General features: G+C 41.6%; 1 protein-coding gene across 1 annotated transcript in view; it reads right to left on the bottom strand.

Moving 5' to 3' along the window:
- The window catches only part of camkvb (CaM kinase-like vesicle-associated b), a 40,677-nt gene extending 35,730 nt beyond the window's left edge, over positions 1-4,947 (bottom strand). The window contains exon 1 of the mRNA XM_030050606.1: positions 4,792-4,947. The gene's annotated coding sequence lies outside the window, so the exon portion shown is untranslated. The remainder of the gene's footprint in view (positions 1-4,791) is intronic.
- Positions 4,948-12,465: the final 7,518 nt, after the last annotated feature.

Genomic DNA, 12,465 nt, shown 5'->3' with positions numbered 1-12,465 from the left:
AAGGCTACTGACAATCGACCATTCATCTGTGCACATGGCGTACGCTCAAGTGTGTACTCCATTAATTCCCCCCTGACAAATCACTCCATCACATTTCTCAGAGGAGATAAGCTACTTTTTTGTCAGATGCTGCGTGGTAACAGTTCAGTGACTCTGTTACAGTGAATCCAGCTGCCAAGTATCACTGCAGGATTTATTCACCTTAGTAGCCTCCTTATTTTATTCCTCACACTGGCGAGGGGAAGAGCTTTTGCAGCTCGCAGCAGGCTATTGATCCACCGCAAATGGAGTGAGCACAAGCAGCACTACAACAGCATGTTAAAAATAAATAAATAAATAAATAACCCGTCGATTTCATGGTGCTTCATGCTGTCAGAATAATCTTTGCTTCTTTTTGTCAGACTGCTTGGGTCAAGTGAGGACGGTTATTGGGGAATTTGGTGGGTGGTCAATGCCAGCAATTAACCTGCAGCAGCAGTATAATAGAGGCCATTAACTGAAACATTTCAAATTGGCTCAGGCAAAAGAGCCTTTCCAAGAGGGCCGTGTGCATTTGCAAAACTAAGCATTTACCCGAAATGTGTTTTGCAGGGTGTTTTACTCTGCAAAGACTGATATTCAAAAGTCTTGCATTTAAATAAAGCTCGTTTATGAGACAGAGAACACCTGCAAGCTGATGTGAAATGTTTTCTTTTGAGCGAGCGTGAGGAATCTCATTCTGATTGCAGTTTAAAAATGCTGCAGTGTAGCAGTTTGTTTGTATGTATTCTTTGAGTCAGGCGATATTGTAAAAAAAAAAAAACAGTTGACATGCCAAAAAAAAGCCGTATTTATGAAGTATACCTCATATGTGGGTTATGTAAAGTCAATACAACAGTCAGCCTCTGCAGTGGCTGAGTATCCACAAGCTTTTGATTCCACACTTCAAAGCCAGAGACTGTACTCAATCCACACACTACAGATCTCATAAAAAGAACCGGTCTCATCTTATTACTTAGATCTAACCCTTCCACTCTTGTTGGATGTTATCTCTGATTTAAGTCATTAAACACGCTTGTCTTGTACAATATGAGTTCCTCACTCGTACGCAGAGGCCTGCTATTCTTATATTATCACAACACGCTCATCACTCAAGTGACAGTCTAATGAAAAACTACGCTGGGAGTAACTCCGGCACTCTAATAATGTCAGTCCTGCCTCCGACCAGCGACAATTGCTGATCTTAAGTGTCAAGCTGTGCACTCGGGTCTCCACAGAGAAAATGACCATACCCTTAGACAGAGAGACAGACAGACAAATATAAAGATGGACAAACAAACAGCCAAACTCTGTTGCAGTTTCTGGAGCGAAAACACCACTGCATCCATCATTATCCATTTGTGAGGAAAAAAGAGTTGTAATATTGCTGCTGGCTGGAACTTTTTGTGTGTGGAAAAAACACAGCTATGTCAGATATCGGATAATCTTTTTGATAAGATTTATTTTGTTGCATTTCATTCCGATTGATGCCCCACTAATGCTGCTCAGCGTATCTCCTTATCTACATGCAGCTCATGTTAGCAACCCAACACACTCAAGCATCCCTAGATACTGTAAAGGCTTACTGTAGGTGGTAAAGTTGCTACTGGTGTGAGTTTTGCACAGCAAAGGAGGATTGAGGACCCTCCAAGATCCCATAGCAACTTTTATGGGCACAAATAAGAGTATAAGGAACCCTGTACACGTTAAAAAAAAAAAAAAAAAAACGATATACTGAAGCTACAAAAGAGACAAGATGTTATGCATAATAAATCACAGGCAAAGAACACTTACAGTAGAAGCAACACCTTAAAGTTTAATAGGATAGACCTTGTCATCAGCAAATGCCTTAGCGCAAAGTCTATACTAATAACAATCAGCAGGGGGATTGCTTCATCAAGACCAGGAGTGTCAAACTCAATCAAAACATGGCCTGTATTAAAAAAAAAAAAATCACAACCAATTTGAGGGCCAAATGGGGTCTATATTTAAAGAACACCTACGACCCAAAGTGCCCGTGGTTTCGATCAAAATATGATCTGTGTAAAAATAATGATTCATGAACTTTACATGAAGCTTTCTATAAAACAAAACAAGGACATGTGAAACCAAACTGGTTAGAGTGGAAAACTAGTATTTTTGTTGAGTAATATGGTTTAAAACATAACAATACATAACAATAAGTATCTCATTATCTTCCCTACGGTTATATTCTTTCATTACGGCTAACATCAGCTCCACATATGTGACAGACAAGCTTATCTCTACTGCAAACCAACAGGTACTCAGCCTCCCACCTGTCTTGAAAACTTCTGTTTTCACTGTCCACTTTTCATTGTGACGTTGCTTTTGGCTTGCTCGCTGGTGAGCAAGCTAGCTAACTCCTGTCTTGATGCAAGCTGCTGATCGTCAGGAGGAGGAGGGGGTGGGGGGCGGGTGTAGGTGTTTTATGGTGTTGGTAATGCAGGACGCTGCAATGCATGTTGGGGTTTGTAATATCATGTTGTGGGCAATATGGAACCGGTACAGAGGTAAGAGAAAATCAAAAGTCATCTTGCAGGCCAGATATAATTGTGCTGTGGGCCTGATTTGGACCATGGGCCATGAGTTTGATATACGTGATCTAGACTGAGCACAGATCTGAATGTCTTGAGAATGAAAGGGAATGAATGAGTAGGTTTACAGGATTTCATCTCATAGCTATTCACAGCACGAACTCTCCTTCTAGTTATTTACTTCCTTTAATTCACAACATCATTGAGGCCCTAATATGTACACCAGTATAAACAAATTTGTAGATCCGCCATCACATTTTCAAAGCAATCATCCCATTTTCACATTTTTTTTTTGACACTCAGTGCCTTGCCGGCGTGCCAGCAGCTCATACAACCAAAAGCGGATGTAACACAGAGTTAGAGCTGCAGTCCCCGGAGATCTAATTGTGTACAAATTGTAAGGCTATGTGACAGTTTGCTCTGCTTTCCAATAGCTACTACTGTGGGCCACCTGGGGTCTGCTGTGGGTCTGGATCCCTTCTGGTAATGCACAATAGGCACCCAGTGGATACAGCTCACTTGTGACCCTATGTGCACGCTTCATCTTATACGGCCTTAAGGACATGGCATATGGATGAATGGCATTTAGAGTACATATGGTAGAAATGCACACATGCTGCAGTCTGTTTCAAGTTTTTTAAACTGAATGCACAGTGCGGCACGCTGGGTGTACTGCATCTAAAAAGGATCTGAGGGTTTGAATTTAGGTGAGAAAAAAAAACAGTTTCTTCAAATCGATTACCCAGAAAATGCTGCCTCTTTTTATTGATTGGCCATGACAGATTCTGAACAAAACATCAGAGTGTCTGCTCATTGACGTTCTTCTGAGGCGAGGAACATGCAAGAGTTCAGAGAGAACGGTGTCACTGTCTCACAGTGGGCTGCAGTAAAAAGGCTAATCTATTCACTCACCAATTTATGGTAGCAGGAGTTATTCTTTATAAACTTGCATTTCTTGCATGCATTAATGCAAAACACTGATTACAGCTCATGTCCAAGTAGCTAATTAATTCTAATGTCTACAAAGGTCATCAGTGCATGAGTTCTGAATAAGAGCTATTATTAGCATTTTTGCATGAGGCATTATATAACCATTGACTGTCCAAAAAGCCATCTATTTACATTTATACATAGTAACAAGTTATGGATTTGCAGTCAAAATCATAATCATTCATAGCACAATAGCATCTGGAGGCAACGCGCTGTATTATCATCGCAATCTGAGAGAAGTCAACATTTACAGTATGAAGTTCAGCTCTTCTGAGCCATCTTTAACCCTGGTCACCACTTACAGGAAATGAAAAAAAAAAAAAATGCACCCCACAGACAGTGTCACAAAACATCAGGATGAGCTGTAAAACGGTCCAGCCTCTCTGCTCTACATTTTTTTCCCCCCTAGATTAAAAAAAAATGCATTTCAGTGAGTGGGGGCTGGAAACAAGTCACTGAAAATTATCATTGCACGTTTAAATGTTGCTGTGTGTTGTGACATCAGCCTCCTCATGGACTTGCAGCATCAGCACTTGCATGAATGTGGAAAAACTGTGCCTGTGACCCCAGAGCAGACTGGAGGTTGTCAAAGTCTCAAATGTCTATAAGTGCCTTCACAGTAACTAATTTTATCTTTCAAAACTGTGTTTCAGGATGATGAGGAGCTCCGGTTTCCTACACAGTCTTCAGGTGTCAGTCACTCGTGCAGCATCAGCTTGTTTATTTATTATAAGTTAACCAAGAAACTTCACAAGTCCTTTTAAAATAAACTTCTCACTATATGTGGCCTTGTGAGTAATGACTTCTAAGAGATAAAATTGTCAGTGCGCTTGATTTAGTTTTGGAAACAACTGGTGCAATGACGCTCAAATCCATTATATAACAAAACTAAGAAGAAGAAACTGAAGTGTCTTACCCAAGATGTAGAAATCCATATTAAAATGTGGGCTAATCATGGTTCAAGGTATTGGGTCAAACGGTGTGCGGATTGACGACGGAGCGCCATTCCACAGATGCATTGTTCTTCACTTCACAAATTATGTAACAAACTTAAAATCGCCACAAAGTTATGGTGTTTTGTGCGTTTGGTCGCAGCGATAAAGAAAGATACAACTATTTTGCAGATGCTTCTTTGTTTTTTTTTCTCCTTGTCCGCATTCTTTTCTGAGTTCCCTGACGGCGAAATGTAAGCGCAGCATGCTGCTGCTCAAAAATAACAAGAACTTACCTTGACACCAAATTTCTCCACTAAACGTAGGATCCAGTGACTGCGAAAGTCGAGCTTCTCCGCGGACTGTCCCCCCTCCTAATTCACTTGGCGGTCCTGCAAGTTTGAGCAATAAAAGTACTTTTACATCAAATTCTCGCGCTCCTCCAGCCTATATTACTGTACCATCTGTTGTGCCTGTGCGCGTCGAGCTCTGCGCGGTGGTGGAGGAGAGGGAGGGAGCTGTCCAGTGCGCACAGCGAATCGGATAGCGCGCATAGGAGAGATGGGGTCAGAGACAAGTAAGATGGGGTTAATCTTACGGTTACAGGGTGGGGCAATTTATTAAACCTCCTGTGCATATTTGGGAGTTTATATAATCTTCAGCCATCCGACCTGGCCGAAAAAAGCGTTGCGCACCGAGCATGTTGAGTAAACCCACTTAAAACCACTGTGCCCACATTTCGACGTTCAAAACTGAGTTTACTTGACTTCTAGGCTTACTCGACTTAAATTCACCCTCTACACACAGTAAATAATAACAAACTGAGTTATAAGAGGATCGTCTCTCATAAATGTTTTTTTCTCTCTCTGAAAATAAGATAAATGTTTATGTTTATGGACGTTTGACTCATGATGATTACCAGCTGGGGATCATAGTTTATCCACCTTTATGCTTACAGTACCACCTCATCATTACTCATGGTAGTGTGGTGTAGCACTAAGCGGTATCATGCGTTTCATTCAGCCTGATGGAATAGTGTACTCCAGTGTTGAATAAACTCTCTTGCCTTTCTTTGAGATAATTCTGGAGAAAAAAAAATCTCACAAAAGCCTGGATGTCAACCACTTTTATTCAGAGGCTTTTCAATTAATGCCACCTGACAATTACTTTCTGCATCTGTGCTCTCATTGAAATTCTTGTGGCACAACCTTGATTCACATATTTGAACAGCAGCACAGCATTTCCTGAAATTATTTTCTATTAAACTGCAAACAGTAACTTCACCTGTGCATATGTGATAGTCTGACCAGTGGAGTAAAACAGTATCAATCACAATGGTATTTGTTCTGCTGAAGTGTCCATGAGCAACACACTGAGCCCCCACACACTCATTTATTGCAAGCTGCTCAGCATAAGAGCTTCTGGTAGATGCCAAACATGTAAATGACTATATGACTGTTTACTGTTCAACTGATATCTGTGATCATTCAGACTTGTTTAAACTGCACAGTGAAGCATGCTTGTGTCTGCAGCTGGCATCTGATCGTTGCTGGAAATGAAGTCATGCTCTAACATTTTGCGACTTATCCAACCCCTCAAGGGTCTGCCTGTCCGCCTGCGTTATATACGAAGCGTGAGGGAACATATATACATAAGTGCATCCTGATTTTACAACAAAGGAAAGCAGTAGACACTCATGGCACGAGACATCAGAGAATCAAAGGGCAGATGAACTAATGTCACAGTCACTATACATTCCCTTACATATCTGTCCAGAACAGTCAGCCCAGAGGACAGCGGGATGCAGCCACTATTCAAGAGACTATACTGTGGAAAGCAGACACTCAAATTACTCGGTAGGCTTTTTAGTTTTTGCCTTTGTTTTGGTTTTATCATTATAATCCTGAAATGGTAATAATTTGCTGATCAGTATTTCTTTCTTTTCAAGCTGCATTCTTGCCAAGCACAGAAGAGTATAAAAGCAGAGGATATATCTGTACTAGTAGCACATTTTGAACAGTGCTGGATCCCTCCTCCAAATACTGCTGCCTCCCCACCCACATGTGCTGAAAACTGCGGTGAGGCAGGTGAAGATGGAGCCTCCCACCCAGGAGGAGTATTTTTGGTGGGGCCGAGACAGAACGCTGACCCTGCTGTCCCTGGGTGCCATTTTTTTTTCCCACCGCTATGTGCAAATGCTCAGAGAGGCCATCAAACAGCGAAGAACCGCCGCAATCTGCCACTCCTACTAAGAGAGGGACAGAAGAGGGTCAGCAGGAGCTCTCATCTCCAGCAGGGCCACTGAGTTGGCATCAGAAGGGTCGTGATCCGTCTGGTCGTGCTTTTCTATCTCAAGAGTTCTGGGAAACACAACAGATCTGTGTCATTTTGCTTAAATAGTGGTGTTTCTGTAGCACAGAGTCACACCTGCTTTCATTCAGCACTTTACTCAGAGAGTCGATCACCTTGTCCCCTGTTATGGAGACCCTGATGTGACAGTGGCTATGTAGTCCAGTAATAACCAGAGAGCAGGCTATGGGAGCGTACAGACAGCACAGGCTGGTAGCTGATATACTTTAGCAGGGACACCATGCTGCTTCAGAAGATAAAAGGAAAAAAAAAGATGTATGAGACGGAAAAAAGAGATCAAAGAGACGGTTGGACGTGTTCTTTAGGGCAGACCCACAGCTGCTTGTACATCATATTTTCATTTTAACCAAAGACAACATCAGGGAATTTCACTCATCAGTTACTCTTCTCTGGTTGAAGTTTTGTGAAAGGGTGAAATCACCTGCTGTAGCTTTTTTTGTTGGATCAAAAACATGTATTCGTTCAACACACCAAGGTACATGGTTTGATGCCAGTGTCATCGCATGTGACTTCATAACTGCCTATGGAGTCCCAGTCACTTATCATTCCATTGACAACAAGCTTCTTTAGAATTAATTATGACAAGTCCTTAATCTGAGGGCTGTCACCGAATTATCTTTTATTCCTTTTCAGTTCAGCTGCTGAGTGGTGCGCCGCTCTTGGTCTCTCATCACCAAGGAAGCCAAATCTATTAGATGCTGATCCAAATACAACAGATGCATTCTGCAGTTTGAAGCCCTCTGTGCTGCCTATCACCAAGCCTACCATGTGCTTTGTTATTTTTCATTTGAAATAGTTAAAATCCATTTGTCCTGAACCATCTCTATAATGGCAAACTTTGCATACAGTGTGCCTGGTACTTTTGGTCATGCACAGTCTGTGCTGTTTGACTGCAAATGCCTGATACCACAATGGCACCATTGGCCTTGTAGCATCACAGTGCTCAAGCTGGAGTTGCTATAGCAACGGGCGATCAGAGGGTTATTTTTCTGTGTTTGTGAACATATTGAGGAGATGACAGAGAAAAGATGATTTTATAATCAGTCACCAAGTGTATAGCATTTTGTACATGCAGCACCGTACCAGCAGGGTATTTAAAAGGCTGTGGAGTAATAAACGTCAGCTGCTATGGTTTGTCATTATTAACTGTGCCAGAGAACAAATTCTGATCTAATCACCATCATCTTTCCTTCTGCTTTTGGTAACCATCCATGAATGAATGGTTTCTCTGGCAATCGCCCTCTGAATGCAGCTTATAATAGTGTTTTCGAGCAATATGAAATAAGCTTTTCCAGTGGTGCCCTTCTGAGACGTGAAATCATGAAGGACATATTATTATTTGGTTTCGGCCCCAGAGAAGGTGAGCTTGTGACACTTTATTACCACTCTGAAAGGTCAGAGCTGGAGGCATCAAAAGCAGTATCAGTATTATTTCAGATTATGCAGAAGTGTTGCAGTGGGTTCACTTTCCAACTCCAGATACCGGCAGAACAGCATATTTTAAGATGTATATTTAACCGCTGCTTTTATTATCTCATAAATCTTGGTGTGTTTCTCTCACACACACATACACATGTGCACATTCACACCATCCCTCACTTCCCGATTTTTTGCGATACCATACTCACAAATAGCTGCCCTCAAAGAAACAACAACAACAACGAAAATGCTGTCTTAGCAAGACGGGCGTCATAAATATCTTTCTGACATGCAATTGTTGGGCGCAAAAAATCCTACTTTATAAATTCTTTATCTCCTTAGTCTCAGCATAGTGTTATTCCTGGCAGATAAAATCCATGAACAATTCCATGACATGGACATTGTTATTTTAGGCATTTCCTATCTACCCAGAGGAAGCATGAATGTTCCCCATCCAAGCCCATCACAGCACTTAGAGACCTCTTTACAGCCTGTGGATTCATCCAATTGCCTGTTAAGAGGAATTTTTTTTTTAGCATCCTACATTATAGCCTGTAGAGAATTTGAAATTAAAATTAGAACAAATGACAGGCTGCAAACAGTATACGCAGGATGTAGTTTGATTTTGTCTTACAATAGAACAAAAAAGAGTGCTTTCCATTTTGATCTTTTTATTTTTCTTTATTGGCAGGAGGTGGAGGGGGGCATTTTTGTAGCACATAAAAGTTACCTCTGAACAATGTGTCAGTGGTTACTGTAGGCAGAAATGAACCCACACACCTCATGGTATGTATATATGCCTAATGTCTGCGAGAAGTTGCTAAGAAGCATCCTCAATAAATATGCAATGTCAGCCTCAGAATTTGGGTTTTTTACCTACTGGTCAAAATAAAAAACAAAAGAAAACAAATAGGTCAGAGGTTAAGTTGTATTGTATTTTTGACCCTTGTGCATTGGGGAATTAGATATCCCAAAAGTCCATAGATGTTATGCATTGAATACATCTCAGTGTGCCAGCACTGTATCTATTCTGATTTGAGTAGCAAAGAGATCCTTACTTGAACTGAACTGTGGAAATTTAATATTAGATTATGACAAGGGATTGAGTCTTGGGATTGGAAAATATAAAGCTGAAATCAAAGTGGATGTAACATTCCTCTCTCATAAAGCTGATTACCTTCAACTAGGTAAGTGTGTTTGTACTGAACAATAAAGTGCTGGAGCTCAGAGCTTTTTACAATACCAGGCAAACAGCCAAGTGGCAGAGCTCTTCAACATTCAAATGTCTTCATGTCTGTTTATTTATGGCAGGTATATCAGTACTTGCCAGGATTCTCTATGCTATTTCTGGCTCGCCTGAAATACCACAGTAAGCTCATTTTTGTCAAAGGTTCTTAGGGCTTAGTTTAGATTATATGAATGAATACCCATGGTCATTGTAGAGATGAGATCCAGAAATTACTTATTCAACTTTTTAACAGGGACAAAGATTGTGAGGGTGTTAAAAAGAATAAAGCCGTGCTAGTAAAATCACAAATAAATGTTAGCATTTTGTATGGTCCATATCAAATAGCACTTATGAGAATGTTCACCCATTAGCTTTGTAGAGATAATTGAACCATGTAATGGCTGGCAAATGTGCCTTTTATGTTTCATAGCCCCAATGCTGAAGGGCACTTCTTAAAATAATAATAATAATGATAAATCTTTACTTGATACTTAATGTGGGAGCACTTACACAAGGCGAAAAACAGAACGAAGTTGTCAGCAACATCTACACATAATAATCACAATTAGATCTTTCACCTAACCACATTGCTTCTGTTGCGCTAACCTCATCCAAACAACACAGCAGTCAGGAATCCATTAGGCAGATACTCATGTTGAACACACTGTTTTCACAAATCTCTTTATGCATACAGTACGCTCACTTATGCAAGCAATGCCGATAGCTTGTCTGGCATGAAAAGGGATGAGGTGTCAGCTGTGGTCAGGTTTGTATGGACAAGGACCCTCATTGTTTGGCATTCACCTTTAACAGGCTGTAGCCTCGGGCTCCCGGTGCAGGGTGTTCAAAATCCATTACTGATGTGGCTGGAGGTGACAACATGAAACAAAGGTGCACCACTTCAGCATGTTCACGTTCCTGCAGTGTTTGTAATTTCTCACCATCTGCAAAGATCAAATTAGACTCACTGCAGTGAATTCTATGAAAGATTTTAGTTCGTAACCCAATCCATTTAAAAAGACATAAAGTTGATAAAAGCACTGGAGATAATTGTTCATGAAATTTTTATCAGTGGGAAAATGAACTGGGATTTTGTCAGGACTGAGTGTGGCCAGCAGTCCATCACATTCTCATACAGAGCCACTCTGTCACCAGGACCCCCTACTGTGTTCCCATGTTGGCAGCTCACGGTTATTGGAATCACACTGAACCAAGTTAAATCATTAGGGGACAGCGGTAATCAGAGGTGTCAATAACTCTGTTCCACTGCCTTGTGAGACGGAAGAAGACAAGAGCAGTTACTGTACCCCCGCCGTATGGTTTGGGACCCATATAGGTGACGAGATTAGATCAGTTCTGCTGAGCTGAAAGTATTCAGCAGTGTCTCATGCCAAGCTCTTGAAGTCCATCTGTCAGACTGAGCATACTACAGGATCGGCAGGGTGCCAGCATTTTTTATGATCCCGTTGTGTGTGAGGAAATAAGTCGCCTCGTGCCAAAAGGAGAGGCGTTCTCCCGTCTCATTATCACTAAAAAGTTGCTTGCCTGGGTTATAGGCAAGCCAGACTTGTATCAAAAGCATATTGCTGGCAAGACAATATAGGCCCCTGGAAGCCAGCCTCAAGAGAGAGATTGCAAGCAAAGGAGACTACCCCACTGACTTTGCAAAAGAGTTAGGCGCAATAATCTGTCATTGTTGGAGTCAAGCCCTGGTTTGACCTGGTTCCTTATCTCCTGCTGGAGCTTGTGTCTTATATTTCATGTCTCAAACCACTTTTACACCAAGCAAGCAAATTTTACACAGGGATGTTTTCACCAAGGAAAAGACACTAAAAATGGGTAACATTTACATTAATGGATATCTGCCATTGTTTTTCACTGGTAATTCTCCCATAGTTCAACTTGAGGCTGAAATGCTATACTCATCAATCTCATGTAAGTGTGGCCTGATGAATCAAAATTTTGAGAATCTAATAAGGTGAGATTTCTAACATATTAGCAATGTCTAGAGTGGCAGTTGAAATTAAATTTGATGAGCCACCTGTTACCTAGTAGCCAGATGGAGCAATACGTAGTACCTGCTGAAATTGTCTGTCCAAGCACATGCTTTGCTTATGTGCTTATGTTTTCAAAATTGAAATGTGATCACCACCTTAGGACTGCAAACCTAAAATGTAGAGTCTATCCTTTATAACCATGTCTACATAGGTCACAAATTCAGAGATGACTTGTTGAGCTGACACCAGTGATTACCTGGGACATTTGCAGGGTTTAGAGTGTGAGACTAAAACGTTAACCCATTTACACTGAGCTCATCTCTTGGATGTGTAGTGGAGTTTTAAATCAGTGCAAAAGAGGCATGAGAAAGTCACTGGTATCAGTAAGGTACCAAGGTTACAAGAGAGTAACTGCTTCAGCCTGAAAACAGCTCCATTAAAAACCCATTTACATGGCTGTGTGAACATATATCCACACTTCTATGTGGTGCAAAAATCAGGACAGAGCATCTGGCGTTGTTAAGCCTCCCAAATGCAGTGCCTCAGGTGAAACCAGCCTTGATGTGACATGACTGTCAGCATCAGCACATCCAGGGCACCGAGGTTTGTCTAACTAGTGGTTTGATGATCAGGATCCCAGACTGCCGAGTCCTGTCACCGTCTCAGGGCTTCATCAGATCTGCGGAGGTCTGCACAACCACCACACACAGCCGACCACAGTCAGAGCAGGTGGCACCTCCAGTTCCTGCTATCACAATGTAAAGAACCTGACCTGTGACAGTGTGTGATGCTTCTTCCGGGTTCCTTTGAGAGGGCTGGGTTGTGAGGAGGAAGTGATGCTTCCTGCCGGGTGGTGACCATCTGTAAAGCCTATAGGGCAAAGAACAGGTCAGCCATGCGGTAATGTCCGCTGCCCACTGCCATTCTGCTAAAGTACAGCTCAAGGCTCCGGAGCA

Source organism: Myripristis murdjan, chromosome 5, assembly GCF_902150065.1.
Source record: "Myripristis murdjan chromosome 5, fMyrMur1.1, whole genome shotgun sequence".
Taxonomy (NCBI): Eukaryota; Metazoa; Chordata; class Actinopteri; order Holocentriformes; family Holocentridae; genus Myripristis; species Myripristis murdjan.
Note: the sequence above shows the minus strand (reverse complement) of the source record. Positions and strands in the feature narration are given on the sequence as shown.